The following is a 17,071-nucleotide window of genomic DNA, read 5'->3' on the forward strand; positions in this document are numbered from 1 at the left end:
CAGAACACTCTGACATAAATCACAACAAGATCCTCTATGACCCACCTCCTAGAGTAATGGAAATAAAAACAAAAACAAACAAATGGGATCTAATTAAACTTAAAAGCTTTTTGCACAATGAAGGAAACAATAAGGTGAAAAGACAACCCTCAGAATGGGAGAAAATAATAGCAAATGACACAACTGACAAAGAATTAATCTCCAAAACTTATAAGCAGCTCATGCAGCTCAATATCAGAAAAACAAACAACCCAATCAAAAAAGGGGCAGAAGACCTAAAACAGACATTTCTCCAAAGAAGATATAGATGGCTAATGAACATATGAAAAGGTGCTCAACATCGCTCATTATTAGAGAAATGCAAATCAAAACTATAATGAGGTATTATTTCACATTGGTCAGAATGACCACCATCAAAAAGTCTACAAACAATAAATGCAGGAGAGGGTATGGAGAAAAAGAAACTCTTACACTGTTGGTGGTAAATCAAATTGATACAACTACTATGGCAAACAGTATGGAGATGCCTAAAAAAACTAGGAATAAAACCACCACACAACCCAGCCATCCCACTACTGGGTGTACATCCTAAGGAAACCATAAATGAAAAAGACACATGTATCTCAATGTTCACTGAAGTACTAATTACAATATCTAGGACATGGAAGTAACCTAAATGTACATCAACAGACAAATGACTAAGGAAGCTGTGATACATATACACAATGGAATATTACTCACTTTTAGAAAGGAATGCATTTGAGTCAGTTCTAATGAGGTGGATGAACCTTGAGGCTATCATATAGAAGGAATTAAGTCAGAAAGCTATAACAAACCTAGACAGCATATTAAAAAGCAGAGACATTACTTTGCCAACATAGTCAAATCTATGGTTTTTCCAGTAGTCATGTAGCGATGTGAGAGTTGGACCATAAAGAAAACTGAGCACTGAAGAATTGATACTTTGGAACTGTGGTATTGGAGAAGATTCTTGAGAGTCCCTTGGACTGCATGTATATCAAACCTGTCAATCCTAAAGGAAATCAGTCCTGAATATTCATTGGAAGAAATTTTGCTAAAACTGAAGCTCCAATACTTTGGCCACCTGATGCAAAGAATCGACTCATTGGAAAAGACCCTGATGCTGGGAAAGATTGAAGGCAGGAGGAGAAGGGGATTACAGAGGATGAGATGGTTGGATGGCATCACCAACTCAACGGACATGAGTTTGAGCAAGCTCCGGGAGTTGGTGATGGACAGGGAGGCCTGGTGTACTGCAGTCCATGAAGTCACAAAGAGTCAGACACAATTGAGTGACTTAAGTCAGAAAGAGAAAGATAAATATTGACTATTAACACATATATATGGAATCCAGAAAGACAGTACTGACAACTCTATGTGATGACACCAAAGAAGACACAGACACAAAGAACAGACTTTTGGAAACAGTGAGGGAAGAAGGTGGGATGATTTGAGAGAATAGCAGTGAAACACACACATTGCCATATGTAAAACAGATAGCCAGTGGGAGTTTGCTGTATGACGCAGGGAACCCAAAGCCAGTGCTCTGTGACAACCTAGATGGATGGGGTGGGGAGGGAGGTGGGATCAAGAGGGAGGGGCCGATGGCCGATTCATGTTGATGTATGGCAAAAAATCATCACAATATTGTAATTATCTTCCCCCCGCCAAAAAAAAAAAAAAATCACATGGGCTTCCCTGATGGTTCAGATGATACCTGGAGAAGGAAAGGACAAGCCACTCCAATATTCTTGCCTGGAGAATCTGATGGACTGAGGAGCCTGGCAGTCTACCATCCATGTGACTTATGTCACAAAGAGTCTGACACAACTGCGTAACTTCACTTCACTTCACATCACACTGGTCAGAATGCCCATCATTAAAAAGGCTTGAAACAACCAAGGCTGGAGAGGGTGTGAAGAACAGAAAACCCTACTGTTTGTAAGAATGAAAATTGGTGTAGCCTCTATGGATAATACTATGCAGGTTCTACAAAAAAGTTCATACAATTACCATAGGATCCATCAATCCCACTCCTGGGCATATATCCAAACAAAACTATCTTTCAAAGAGATACATGCATCTATATGTTCATAGGAGCACTTTTCACAAGAGCCAAGACTGAAAACTACCCAAATGTCCATGGACAGGTGCATGGATCAAGAAGATGAGGTACATATATACAACAGAGTACTTATTCAGCCACAGCAGAGAATGAAATAATGCCATCTGCAACAAAATGGATGGTCCTAGAGATTCACATACTATATAAAGGAAATCAGAAAGACAAATGCCATATGATGTCATTTATAGGTGGAATCTCAACTGTGACATAAATGAATTCATCTACACAACACATACACAAAGAACAGACCTGTGGTTTTCAAGAGGGAGATGGATTGGGGAAAAATGGATTGAGTGTTTTGCATTAGCAGATGCAAACTATTATGTAAAGAATGGATAAACACCAAAATCCTACCATATAAGACAGGCAACTACATTCTACACCCTGTGATTTACTGTAATGAAAGAGAACATGAAAAAAAATGTATTTATGTGGATATGTGTGTCACATATGTATGTAAATCTCAAATCACTGTACTGTTCAGGAGAAATTAACACAACATTGCAAAACAACCGTACTTCAAAAAACCAAAGTATGGTTGGTAATGGCACAGGAAGAGACACAGATTAATAGAACAAAATAAGGAGCCCAGAAAGAAATCCACACACCGACAGTCAAGTAATCTTTGTTGAAGGAGTCAAGTATATACAATAGAGAAGACAGTCTCTTCACCAATTGGTACTGGAAAGTTAAAACAGCAACAGGTATTAATAAATCAGTGAAATTAGAAAAATGTCTCCAACCACACACAAAAAGAAATTCAAAATGGCCTAAAGATTTAAATATAAGACATGATACCTTAAAACTCCTAGAAGAAAACATAAACAAAACATGCTCTGACATAAACTGTAGCAATATTTTTTTAGATCAGCTTCCCAAAGTGAAAGAAATGAAAACAAAACAAACACATGGGACCTAATCCACCTTATAAGGTTTGAATAGCAGGAAAAAAAAAAGCCATCAAGGATACAAAAGAACAACCTATAGAACAGCAGAAAATGTCTGCAAAGGACCCAACCATCAAGGACTTAGTTTATAAAATACAGAAACAGATAAACAACCCAAAAAAAAAACCCACTTTAAAAAATGGGCAGGAGACCTAAATAGATATTTTCCAAAGAAGACACCCAGATGGCCTATTGACACAAGAAATAATCAGCTCAATGTCTCTGATCATTAGAGAAATGTAACTCAAAATTACAAACTGGTACTACCTCACATGCGGCAGAACGAAAAGTGAAAGTCGCTCAGTTGTGTCTGACTCTTATAGTCCATGGAATTCTCCAGGCCAGAATACTAGAGTGGATAGCCTTTCCCTTCTCCAGATGATCTACCCAACCCAGGGATCAAACCAAGGTCTCCCACATTGCAGGTGGATTCTTTACCAGCTAAGCCACCAGAGAAGCCCAAGAATACTGGAGCAGGTAGCCTATTCCTTCTCCAGAGAACTGTCCCAACCCAAGAATCAAACCAGGGTCTCCTGCATTGCAGGTGGTTTCTTTACCAGCTGAGTTAATCTACAAATAACAAATGTTGGAAAGGGTATATAGAAAATGAAACCCTTCTACACTGTTGGTGGGAATGTAAAATGGTGCAGCCCCTATGGAAAATATGTGTAGGTTCCACAAAAAAAGTACAAATAGAATTACCATAGGACCCAGCATTCCCACTCCTGGACATATATCCAGACAAAAGTATCCTTCAAAGAAATACATGCACCCGTATGTTCATAAGAGCACTCTTCATGACATCCAAGACAGAGGAACAACCTACGTGTCCTGTGACAGGTGACTGGATCAAGAATATGAGGTACATACACACAACAGAGTACTAATGATCTACAACTAAGAATGAAATTATGCCATTTACGGCAATATGGACAGACCCTGAGTTTACCAAACTAAGGGGAGAAATTAGAAAGAGACAGAGAAATAGCATATGCTGTCACTTATATATGGAATCTCAAATATGACATAAACAAATCCTATCTATTCTATACAGATACTCTATATACTCTATAGAGTAGAAAAGATACACAGAGAGAACACACCTGTAGTTGCCGAGAGGGAGAGGGACTGAGGGAGGAATGGACTGGGAGTTTGGGATTAGCAGATGCAAACTAATTTATAGAAAATGGAAAAACAACAGGCCCTACTGTATAGTACATGGAAGTATAAACAAAGTCTTATGATAAACTAAAAGGAAAAAATATGGAAAAGAATCTTTATGAAATGAATCACTATGCTGTACAGTAGAACTTACCACAACTATATTACAATAAACAACATTGCCAAAAAAAAAGTGTGTTATTGGCTAAGAATCATATAGATCAATACAACAGAAGAGAAGCCCAGAAATAAATCCACATACCAACAGTCAATTAATCTTTGATGAAGAATGAGAGTATATACAATGGAAAAAGGATGGTCCCTTCAGCAAGCTGTGTTAGGAAAACAGGACAGCCACATGTGTATCAGTGAAGTTACAACACTTTCTCCAACTATCCACAAAAAGAAATCTAAAATGGCTTAAAGATTTACATATAAGACATGACATCATAAAACTCCTAGAAGAAAACATTAAGCAAAACATATTCTGACATAAACTGTAGCAGTATTTTCTTAAATAAGTCTCCCAAAGCAAAAGAAAGGAAAGCAAAAATAAATGGGACCTAATCAACTTTAAAAGCTTTTGAATAGCAAAAGAAACCATCAACAAAAGAAAAGACAACCTTGGAATAGGAGAAAACGTTTGCAAATGATGTAACCAGCAAGGACTTCATTTCTAAAATACACCAACAGCGTAAACACTCAGTTTTTTAAAAAGCCACTGAAAAAATGGGCAGGAGACCTAAATAGACATTTCTCCAAAGACATCTAGATGGTCAATTGATACAGAAATAATCAGCTCAACATCACTGATCATTGTTGTTGTTCAGTCACCCAATCACGTCCAACTCTTTGCAACCCCATGGCCTGCAACACACTAGGTTTCCTTGTCCTTCATCATCTCCCAGAGCCTGATCAAACTCATGTCCATTGAGTCGGTGATACCATCCAACCATCTCCTCCTCTGTCATCCCCTTCTCCTCCTGCCTTCAATCTTTCCCAGCATCAGGGTCTTTTCAAATGAGTCAGTTCTTTGCATCAGGTGGCCAAAGTATTGGAGCTTCAGTACCAGTCCTTCCAATGAATATTCAAGACTGAGTTCCTTTAGGATTGACTGGTTTGATCCTCCTTGAAGTCTTAAGGACTCTCTCAAGAGTCTTCTCCAGCATTACACTTCTAAAGCATCAGTTCTTTGGCACTCAGCCTTCTTTATGGTCCAGCTCTCACATCCATGCCTGACTACTGGAAAAACCACAGTTTTGACTATATGGACCTTTGTCAGCAAAGTAATGTCTCTGCTCTTTAATACACTGTCTAGGTTTGTCACAGCTCTTCTTCCAAGGAGCAAGCATGCAAATCAAAACTACATAGTGGTGTAATATCACACCAGTGAAAATGGCCATCATTAAAAATCCAGAAATAACAAATGCTGCAGAGGGTATGGAGAAAAGAGAACATTCCTATACTGTTGGTGGGAATGAAAACTGGTACAGCTTCTATGGAGAACAGTATGCATATTTCACAAAAACAAGTACAAATGGAGTTACATAAGGCAGAGGAACAAGAGATCAAATTGCCAACATCTGCTGGATCATGGAAAAAGCAAAAGAGTTCCAGAAAACCATCTATTTCTGCTTTATTGACTATGCCAAAGCCTTTGACTGTGTGGATCACAATTAACTGTGGAAAATTCTGAAAGAGATGGGAATACCAGACCATCTGACTTGCCTCTTGAGAAACCTGTATGCAGGTCAGGAAGCAACAGTTAGAACTGGACATGAAACAATGGACTGGTTCCAAATAGGAAAAGGAGTACATCAAGGCTGTATATTTTCACCCTGTTTATTTAACTTCTATGCAGAGTACATCATAAGAAATGCTGGGCTGGATGAAGCACAAGCTGGAATCAAGATTGCCAGGAGAAATATCAATAACCTCACATATGCAGATGATACCACCCTTATGGCAGAAAGCGAAGAACTAAAGGGCCTCCTGATTAAAGTGAAAGAGGAGAGGGAAAAAGTTGGCTTAAAGCTCAACATTCAGAAAACGAAGATCATGCCATCCAGTCCCATCACTTCATGGCAAATAGATGGGGAAACAGTGGAAACAGTGGCTGACTTTATTTTTCTGGGTTCCAAAATCACTGCAGATGGTAATTGCAGCCATGAAATTAAAAGACGCTTACTCCTTAGAAGGAAAGTTATGACCAACCTAGACAGCATATTAAAAAGCAGAGACATTACTTTGTCAACAAACAAAGGTGCATCTAGTCAAGGCTATGGTTTTTCCAGTAGTCATGTATGGATGTGAAAGTTGAACTATAAAGAAAGCTGAGTGCCGAAGAATTGATGCTTTTGAACTGTGGTGTTGGAGAAGACTCTTGAGAGTCCCTTGGACTGCAAGGAGATCCAACCAGTCCATTCTAAAGGAGATCAGCCCTGGGAGTTCACTGGTAGGATTGATGTTGAAGCTGCAACTCCAATACTTTGGCCATCTGATGCGAAAAGCTGACTCATTTGAAAAGACCCTGATGCTGGGAAAGATTGAGGGCAGGAGGAGAAGGGGACGACAGAGGATGAGATGGCTGAATGGCATCATCGACTCAACGGACATGGGTTTGGATGGACCCCGGGAGTTGGTGACGGACAGGGAGGCCTGGCGTGCTGCGGTTCATGGGGTCGCAAAGAATCGGACATGACTGAGCGACTGAATTGACTGAACTGATGATCCAGCAATCCCACTCCCAGGCATATATCCAAATAAAAGTATCATCAAAGAGATACACACACTCCTATGTTCATAGGAGCACTCTTCACGATAGTCAAGACAGGGAAACAACCATCTGTCCTTTGACAGATCAAGAAGATGTAGTACACATATACAATGGAGTCCTACTTAGCCACAACAAAGAATGAAATAATGCCATTTTCAGCAATATGGATGGATGGATTGTGACTTTACCAAACTGAAGGAAAACAGAAAGACAGAGAAGTAGCATATGATATCCCTTACACGTGGAATCTCAAAGATGACACAAATGAACTCATCTGCACAATAGGAGGAGTCTCACAAGAGAGAGAACAGACTTGTGGTTGCCAAGCGAAAGAGGGACTTGGGGGCAACGGATTGGGAGTTTGGGTTTAGGAGAAGCAAACCATTCTGTATAGAATGGATAAAGAACAAGGTCCTACGAAATAGCACAGGAAACTATATATAATATCCTGTGAGAAACAGTAATAGAAAAGAATATGGAAAAGTACATACATGGAAAATGGAATCACTGTGTTATATAACAAAAATGAATACAACATGGTAACAATTATATTTCAGTAAAATAAATTTAAAAAAATCAAACTGTGGTATTGGCACCAAAAAAGACATAGAGATCAATGGAATTGAATAAGGAGTCCAGAAATACATTGACAGTCAATTAATCTTCAGTAAAGTAGGCATGTATATAGAACAAAGAAAAGACAGTCATTTCAGCTATTAGTGTTGATAAAGCTGGACAGGAACATGTAATTCAATGAAGGTAGAACACTCCCTCCCATAATACATAAAAATAAACTCAAAATGACATAAAGGCTTAAATATAAAATATGACACCATAAAATTCCTAGAAAAGAACATAGCAAAACATTGTCAGAGATAAATTATAGCATATTTTCTTTGATCAGTCTCCAAGGCAAAATAAACAAAAGCAAAAATAAACAAATGGGATCCAATCAAGCTATAAGCTTTTGAAAATCAAAAGAAATCATCAGGACTTTCCTAATGGTCCAGTGGTTAAGATTCAGAGCTTCCATTGCACGAGGTGCAGGTTTGATCCCTGGTCAGGGAACTAAGATCCCGCATGCTGTGTGGCACAGCTAAAAAACAAACAAACAAACAAGGACACTATCAACAAAACGAACAACATACAGAGTGGGAGAAAATATTTGCAAATGGTGTGTCAGACAAGGGCTTAATTTTCAGAATATACAAACAGCTCATACAATTCAATATAAAAAAAATCTGGTCAAAAAATGGGCAGAAGATTTAAAAGAATGAAATAATCCCATTTGCAGCAACATGGATAGAACTAGAGAGTGTCACACTGAGTGAAGTAAGACAGAGGAGAAATGTGGTATGACATCTTTTATATGTGGAATCTAAAAATAAATGATACAAATGAACTTGTTTACAAAACAGAAAGATTTAGAGAAGGAACTTACAGTTTCCGGGGGAAGGATGGGAAAAGGGATAGTTAGGAAGTTTGGGATGGACGTGTACACACTGCTATATTTAAAATGGACAGTAAACAAAGACCTACTGTACAGCTCATGGAACTTGCTCAATGTTATTTGGCAGCCTGGATGGGAAGGGAGTTTGGGAGAAGAGGTACATGTATATGTATAGCTGAGTGCCTTCCTTGTTCACCTGAAACTATCACAACATTGTTCATCAGTTATAACCCAACACAACATAAAAAGTTTAAAAATAAATAAAAAGCACATAGCATTTACCATTTAAAGAATTAAATTAAAACCAAAAGAGGAAGATGTGGTACATATATATAAAAGAATGTTACTCAGCCACGAAAAAATGAAATAATGCTATTTGTAGCAACACTGATGGAACTAGAGATTATCATGGCAAATGAAGCCAGACCAAGAAAGGTAAGCATTATATATTATTACTTATATATGGAATATAAAAAATAATACAAATAAACTTGTTTATAAATCTGCAACAGACTCACAGACATAAAAACAAAATTATGGTTACTCAGTGGGAAAGGGGAGGATAAAATAGGAGTTGGGATTAACAGATATGCACTCATATACAAAATGTTAATAAATAAATGAGCAGTTACTGCATAGCACAGGGAGCTATATTCAGTATCTTGTAATAACCTATAATGAAACTGAATCTGAAAAAGAATATATATATATGCACACACATGCACACAGGTATGTATATATATATCTGAATCACTCTGCTGTATATCTGAAACTAACACTATATTGTAAATCAACTATACTTCAAAGAAAGTTGCTATGAGAGGAGAGGTCTAATATTGTCACCATAATTACAACAACAACAAAGTGAAAACTGAACTAAATGTATAGTTTGCAGTGATGGAATATTCACCCAAATCTCATGTACATTCTGGAACTCTAGAAGAATTTTTCAAAGGGAGACTATCTCATATTCATAAGTTTTTCTCAAATTACATCAAGGAAATCTACAAGCAATACTTGGAACTTCTATACATCTGCCTTCTCACTGGAAGCAAAGGCTGTTTAGTGGGCAGATCTAAGATATTCTTTGGTCTCTGAGGAAACCACTCTGCTTGGGTCTGTCCTCTGCTGCAAAATGTTTACTACAATGAGGTTAGTTAGATCCTTTTCCTGACATAACTACCATATATTTACATATGTATGTATGTATACACACAGCACACTTTATCTACTCATTTGTTGACCATGTCTTAGCTATTATGAAAAATATGCAATGACCATGGGCTGCAAATATCTCAAGATAGTGATTTCATATCCTTCAGCTATATATCCATAAGAGGAATTGCTAGATCATATGATAGTTCTTGGGCTTCCCAGGTGGCGCTAGTGGTAAAGAACCTGCCTGCCAATGCAGGAGACAGATTTGATCCCTAGGTTGAAAAGATTCCCCTGGGGGAGGGCATGGCAACCCACTTCAGTATTCTTGCCTGGAAAGTCCCATGGACAGAGGAGCCTGGTGGGCTACAGTCCATGGGGTCACAAAGAGTAGACACAACTGAAGTGAATTAGCAGGAGCAGCAACATGATAGTTCTTTTTAAATTTTTTGAGGCACCTCCATACTCGTTTCCATAGTAATTGCACCAATTTACATTCCCACCAACAGTGCACACTGGAGTCATTTAGGCTTACATTTGTCTGCAGGAGTAAACCAAACTATATAGAGTAGTTTCTGTTTTCACTGTATCACCACTTAAAATAGCTAGCACTTATTAAACACCATGATATTCCAAGCACTGGGCTGACCATTTCATAAGTATTGTTTCAGTTAATTCTTACGATGTCATAAAGTTGGTATCACTGTTACATCTACTTTTCTTCAAATGAGGAAACTGAAGCCTGGAGAGAGTAAATAATTTTTCTAACAATACATATATGATGTAGCAGAGCCAGAACTTGAATATCAGTCCTCCTGACATAAAAGTCTATGTTTTTAATCACCACTGGAAAATATCTCTGAAAAATACTCTTAACAGAACAAACTACTCAAACATGCAATACTCATACTGCAGGCACCACCATAACCTAGCTCAATCGTGTCCAACTCTGCGACCCCATGGACTGTGGCCTGCCAGGCTCCTGTGTCCGTGGAATTTTCCAGTCAAGAATACTGGAGTGGGTTGCCATTTCCTACTCCAGGGGATCTTCCCAACCCAGGGACTGAACTTGTCTCTTGCATCTCCTGCATTGGCAGGCAGATTCTTTACCAGCTGCACCACCTGGGAAGCTCCACGGTGGGACTCTCCTTTAAAATGAGTATTAGATGAGCGAATTCAATCGGAAAAGGGCCCAGTCCCAGTCTGTTGTTAGTTGTCACTCCACAGCACTTCATACAGAGCTCTGTGCTGTTGACTAACTGAGGAAAAGGCTGCATCTCACATAAGCCATGATGTTCCCATCATATGAGTAAATCTTTACTGTAAAATCAAAAATACTTTATCAGCAGCAGAACCATCATTTCCATTGGTTTCTGTTTATGTTGGTTCCATAAAACTCAACTTACCTCAAACCTTATCTCCTCTCAGAATCTTTCCTGATGCTTCATTTCTGTTATTACTTAAATATCCCTTTTGAGTACGTCCAAGTGCCTGTGCAAATTTCCATCTTAGCACTCCTCACTCACTACAGTAACTTTATGTGTGTCATCCTTCCAGGCTGTAACCTCTTGGGGTGTAGGTACCAGGCTTCATTCAACTTACTATCCCCAAATGCCTTTCACAGAGCCTGAAATGTATCTGTGTGTAATAAACACCAATGAATTAAAAAATTCAGTGAATGCATGGCCTGTCTGAAATGAAAGAAATCAAGTTCAAGTTACTCTCAGAAGAAATTGTATAGCTGAATGATTTTTTTAAAAGGCCATATACAAATTAAAAATTATAATAAGCTAAACCAAAAGTCAGAGAAGTTATTTAGACTACCACTAGACCACGTGACACAAACATTTTTTTGTTTTTGTTTTTGATAGTTTCTGTTCAGAAGCCTGGCGGCGCTGCCGACAGAAAAAAAAGGCGGGGGCGGAGGTAGAGCCCTGCACCTGCCACAGACTCCATTTTAGAAAAGACGAAATCTGAGAGGTGCTGGATCGACATGCCTTGGCAAACGTTGGCAGCAAGCTCAGATTTCAAACCTTTTTTCAAACACAAGGGGACTAAATATATGTTGGTATAGCCTCCTGAAAAACTGTCGAAGGCTTCTTTCATTAAAGACAATGCAGTCAAAGAGACAGAGAGAGACGATGCTGGAAACTGAGAGAAAAGCTGGCAGAAAAAGGCAAGTGGTGAGTTTTCCTTTTCTTCCTGGGCGTAGGGTAGGCGGCCCAGAAAAAGTAAAGCTGCTTTTTATAGTTCCTGGAGATTTGGAAGCAGAAAGGGGAGTGTCTGCATAGCTGTGGGTGGACACACCCAAGCAAGGTGGTTTCCAAAGTGATAAAGGATTCCTGAGAAGAGAAAGGCTCTTCTCTGGGTGGATCTAAACCGTTGAGATCAAACAATATTTTAGATATACCCACAGAAGAAGCCTTTGTTTCTGAATAGGAAGCCAGACCTATGGAAACTATACATTTCCAAGTATTACCTAAAAACTTTTTTGTTTTCTGAGAAAAATCAATGAATCTGAGATGTTGCCACTTTGAGAAATTCTTAATGTCTCAGAATGTGCATGGAGATGTGCATGAGATTTGGGTGGCTTTTCCATCACTGGAAACCACACAGGGAGTTCAATTCACAATAATACACAATGCAATAGTGGGGTAAGTAATTTGCCAATTCAGGAGGGAAAAAAAATCCCTGGATGAAGTACAACCTAAGGTAAGTTTAATTCTCACAGAAAAGAATAATAGGTATCAACACTAGTCTCAGACCTCCTAAGGTCAAGATTGTGACAACCAATGACAATCTTGGCAATGCATGCTTTTCAGCAACCTGGTTATCAAAGGCTGCAAAAGGTTTAAATCTCAGTAAATTAAGAAACAGTTCACCGAATTCTCCAATTTCTGGAATGTATTCACCAAACACTTTAAATACCACTCATGTACTTCCCTGGTGGTCCAATGGTTAAGAATCTATCTGCCAATGCAGGGGACATGGGTTTGATCCCTGGTCCAGGAAAATTCCACATGCCACAACTACTGAAGCCCTTGACCCCTAGAGACTGTACTCCACAAAAAAAGATGCCACCACAATGAAAAACCCGAATATTGCAACTAAAGAGTAGCCCCCACTTAAAGCAACTAAAGAAAGCCCATGCAGCAACTAAGACCCACTGCAGTCAAAAATAATAAATAAATGTTTAAAATATAAATAAATACCACTCATATCTGTGAATTATAAACATCCACTGCAAAAAAATTACCAGGCAATTTCAGGGTTATGTGGCAAACAGTCAGGCAATTTACATCAGAAATAGCTTCAGAAATACCTTCACGTAAAAGATGTTGGATAACAACTGCATTTACTTTCACGTAAAAAGATGTTGGATGACAACTGCATTGGAGGACAATTATATAAAGCTGGTCATGTTGACACTTACCTGCTCATCCTAGAGTACGTCCAGAATTTGACTTCACCTCTTTTAAGAATTATCTCAGAACTCTGGAATAAAAAGAAAATGCCTTGGTCCTTCCTTCCAAAATTTTCTTTCCATTGAATGTAAAAAAAAAAAAAAAAAGAATTCCCACACTCTGCCAACCTAGTGCAGGACAGAGAGACAAGAGATATATCTCTTTAACATCACTTTATCTCCAATTAAATTAGGTTCCGGAGAAGACAATGGCAACCCACTCCAGTACTCTTGCCTGGAAAATCCAATGGATGGAGGAGCCTGGTAGGCTGCAGTCCATGGGATCACTAAGAGTCAGACATGACTGAGCAGCTTCACTTTTCTCTTCCATGCATTGGAGAAGGAAATGGCAACCCACTCCAGTGTTCTTGCCTGGAGAATCCCAGGGACGGGGGAGCCTCGTGGGCTGCTGTCTATGGGGTCGCACAGTCAGACACGACTGAATCGACTTAGCAGCAGCAAATTAGGTTCTTTGAAGCTGAAAACAAGACAGTAGGTGGCGATAACTATCGCCCTTGGCATTCCTTTTTTTCTCGGCTCTGGGTAAAAAGTAGAGAAAAACATCCCCTTTCCAAATAACATTATAGTTGTTTTACTGCTCTAACTTCACTAGTGTCTTCTTTTGTTCTGAAGCATAAATAATTGTTCATTTATAGTCAACAAGTACTGATACCTTACCTATTTTTACCTTTTTATTTACCTACAAGATAACTGATCTGGACACTTCAAAATATTCAGTATCAATAAAATACAGTGGACCGTTCCAGAATAAAGAGATGTAACATCCAATACAATCATGAAACTTGATTTAAAAAAATTTTTTTTCTATGATATTCCTTACATCAAGTGGCTAAAAAAATTAGAGCATTTGTAAAAGGAATTCAGTGAATATGAATTCTTATTTAGTTCAGTAAAGTTCAGTCGCTCAGTTGTGTCCGACTCTTTGTGACCCCATGAACTGCAGCAGGCCAGGCCTCCCTGTCCATCACCAACTCCGGGAAGAAAATTGGGGAAGGATAATGAAAGGATAATTAAGAAAAATCATTAGGGACTATATTTTAGATAATCTGGAATTATTGTTGTTTCGGTACATTAAGAGACACTACTTGAAAATATTCCACTTGAATGCCGTCAGTCTGAAAATAAAGGACTGGGATTTCCTAAATATTGTGCAGAAAATAAACACTCGGAAAGGACGCGGGGTGGCGCTGCAGCATTAGAAGTAGAAGAAAGCAAGAGAAGCAAGCAGGAAAGGGAGGCTTTTTAAGGCAGTCGCTCGGGAAAATCAGGGCCCTAGACATCTCTATTTATCCCAGGATCTGAGTGATACTGCGAGATCAGCGACAACGTGAATCCGAGCTGGGTCAAGTCGTCTGGGAAACCAGAAAGCAATGAAGGCAGGAGAGAATGGAACGCTATCTGAAACAAAGGCAAGTCTTGATATTCCTTGTTTTGCTGGGCATTAACTCGGGCTGGTTCTGAGCCTAGGCATTATTCAGTGGCTGAGGAAATGGGGCTCCTTTGTGGCCAATCTATTGAAAGACCTGGGATTGGGGGTAGATAATCTAGCTGTGCACCCCAGGGTTGTTTCTGAATTGGAAAAAAAAATGCGTTTGCATTTTGATAGGTAGACCGAGGATTTGTTGTTAAATGAGAAACAGGACCGGGAGGAGCTGTGTGGCCTTACCGAACCCTGTGTACTACAGATATTACTAGACAATCCCTTGCAGTTTTTCCAGGCTGAGATACGGATTAGGGGCATAAATAATCATTCCCCAGTTTTCCCAGACAAAGAAATAATTTTGAAAATTTCAGAAAGTATCACTCCCGGAACTACTTTCCAAAGAGAGTGTGCCCTGGACTTAGATGTAGGAATCAACAGTTTCCAAGTTATACAGTCAGCCCCAATTCCCACTTTCATCTTAAATTACAAGACAGTTCCAAGAGCACAATATTACCACAAGTCGGTGCTGGACAAAGCACTGGATCGAGAGGAACAGCCTGAGATCAGATTAACCCTCACAGCACTGGATGGCGAGATTCCGCCCAGGTCTGGGACTGATGCGGATTAGACATCAATGATAATGCCCCCGAGTTTGTACAGCGGCACTATGAGGTGCAAGTCCTGGGACACTGCCCCACTGGATTCCAGGCTGCCATCGTTTCTGCCAGAGATTTAGATATTGGAACCAATGGAGAAATATCTTATGTATTTTCGCAAGCACCTGAAGATATCTGCAAAACATTTCGAAAAAATGCAAATTCGGGAGAAATCCTTTTAATATGAGAACTGGATTTTTAATCTACACAGACCTATACATTAAACATTCAGGCGACAGATGGTGGGGGCTTTTCTGGAAGTTGTGTGGTGCTTGTTCAAGTGATGGATTTGAATCCATCACTGACCATATCAACTCTTTTCAATGAAATCCTAGAAAATTTGCGGGAGACCGTAATTGCTGTATTCAGCGTTTCAGACACTGACTCGGGACAATGGAAGGATGGCTTGCTCCATCCAAGAGGATCTTCCTTTCAATCTTAAACCCTCTGTTAAATTACACTTTAGTCACAAACTCAGCCCTGGACCGAAAAGCAAGATCCGAATATAACATCACAATCACTGTCACTGACATGGGAACTCCCAAGACTGAAAACCCGAGCACAACATAACCGTGTTGGTGTCTGACGTCAATGACAACGACCCCGCCTTCACCAAGACTTCCTACACCCTGTGGGTCCGCAAGAACAGCCCCGCCCTGCACATAGGCAGCGTCAGCGCCACAGACACACAACAATGCCCAGGTCACCTACTCGCTGCTGCCGCCCCCCGACCCGCTCGTGCCTCCCGCCTCCCTCGTGTCCATCAACCCCGACAACGGCCACCTCTTCGCCCTCAAGTCCCTGGACTTCGAGACCCTGCGAGCCTTCGAGTTCCACGTGGGCGCCACCGACCGCGGCTCGCCAGCGCTCAGCAGCCAGGCGCTGGCGCGCGTGCTCATGGCGGACGCCAACGACCACGCGCCCTTCGTGCTCTACCCGCTGCAGAACGCCTCGGCGCCCTGCACCGAGCTGGTTCCCAGGGCGGCCGAGCCGGGCTACCTGGTGACCGAGGTGGTGGCGGTGGACGGCGACGCGGGCCAGAACGCCTGGCCGTCATACCAGCTGCTCAAGGCCACGGAGCCCAGGTTGTTCGGCGTGTGGGCGCACAACGGCGAGGTGCGCACGGCGCGGCTGCCGACGCGCCCAAGCAGCGGCTGGTGGTGCTGGTCAAGGACAATGGCGAGCCGCCGCTGTCGGCCAGCGTCACGCTGCACGTGCTGCTGGTGGACCGCTTCTCGCAGCCCTACCTGCCGCCCCCGGAAGCGGAAGCGGCGGCCGCGGCGCCGGCCGACCCGCTCACCGTCTACCTGGTGGTGGCCTTGGCGTTGGTGTCGTCGCTCTTCTTCTCCGTGCTGGTGTTCGTCTTGGCGGGTCGCTGCCCGGTGGCCGAGGGCCACTTCCCAGGCCACCTGGTGGACGTCAGCAGCATGGAGACCCTGTCCCAGAGCTACCAGTACGAGGTGTGCTTGACAGGAGCCTGGAGGTTAAATGAGTTTAAATTCTTGAAACCGATTCTTGCTAGTAGTCTGGTTCAAGACCACTGGGCAGGAGTAGCGCAGACCTGCAATTCCAAGAATAGCCGTAGGTTTCATTAACATTAGAATCAAAAAGTTTTTTGACTACAAAAGTGTAGGGAAGGAGCAAATTGGTTAAGATGGCGGTGATCAGACTCACCCCCAAGGCCTCTGGTTCTCACCCAGCTTTTAAAAATACCTAGTTATATTACAGCTGAGCTCATTTATAGCACTGCGCAGGCGCAATGCCCTATATACGCACCACCTGAGTTCTTGGGACAAGTCAAGTAGTTGCAGTTGCTGCTGTGTAGGCTATTAAAGAGAGTAAAGCATGTTTGCCTTGAATGCACGGTGAATAA

The 17,071-nt window shown here is 40.9% G+C and overlaps 1 pseudogene; it reads left to right on the forward strand.

Annotated features, from left to right (window-relative positions):
- The first annotated feature begins 8,888 nt into the window (after positions 1-8,888).
- On the forward strand, positions 8,889-16,793 carry LOC138086308 (protocadherin beta-2-like; annotated as a pseudogene).
- The last annotated feature ends 278 nt before the right edge of the window (positions 16,794-17,071 follow it).

The sequence above is a fragment of the Capricornis sumatraensis genome, chromosome 9 (assembly GCF_032405125.1).
Source record: "Capricornis sumatraensis isolate serow.1 chromosome 9, serow.2, whole genome shotgun sequence".
Taxonomy (NCBI): domain Eukaryota; kingdom Metazoa; phylum Chordata; class Mammalia; order Artiodactyla; family Bovidae; genus Capricornis; species Capricornis sumatraensis.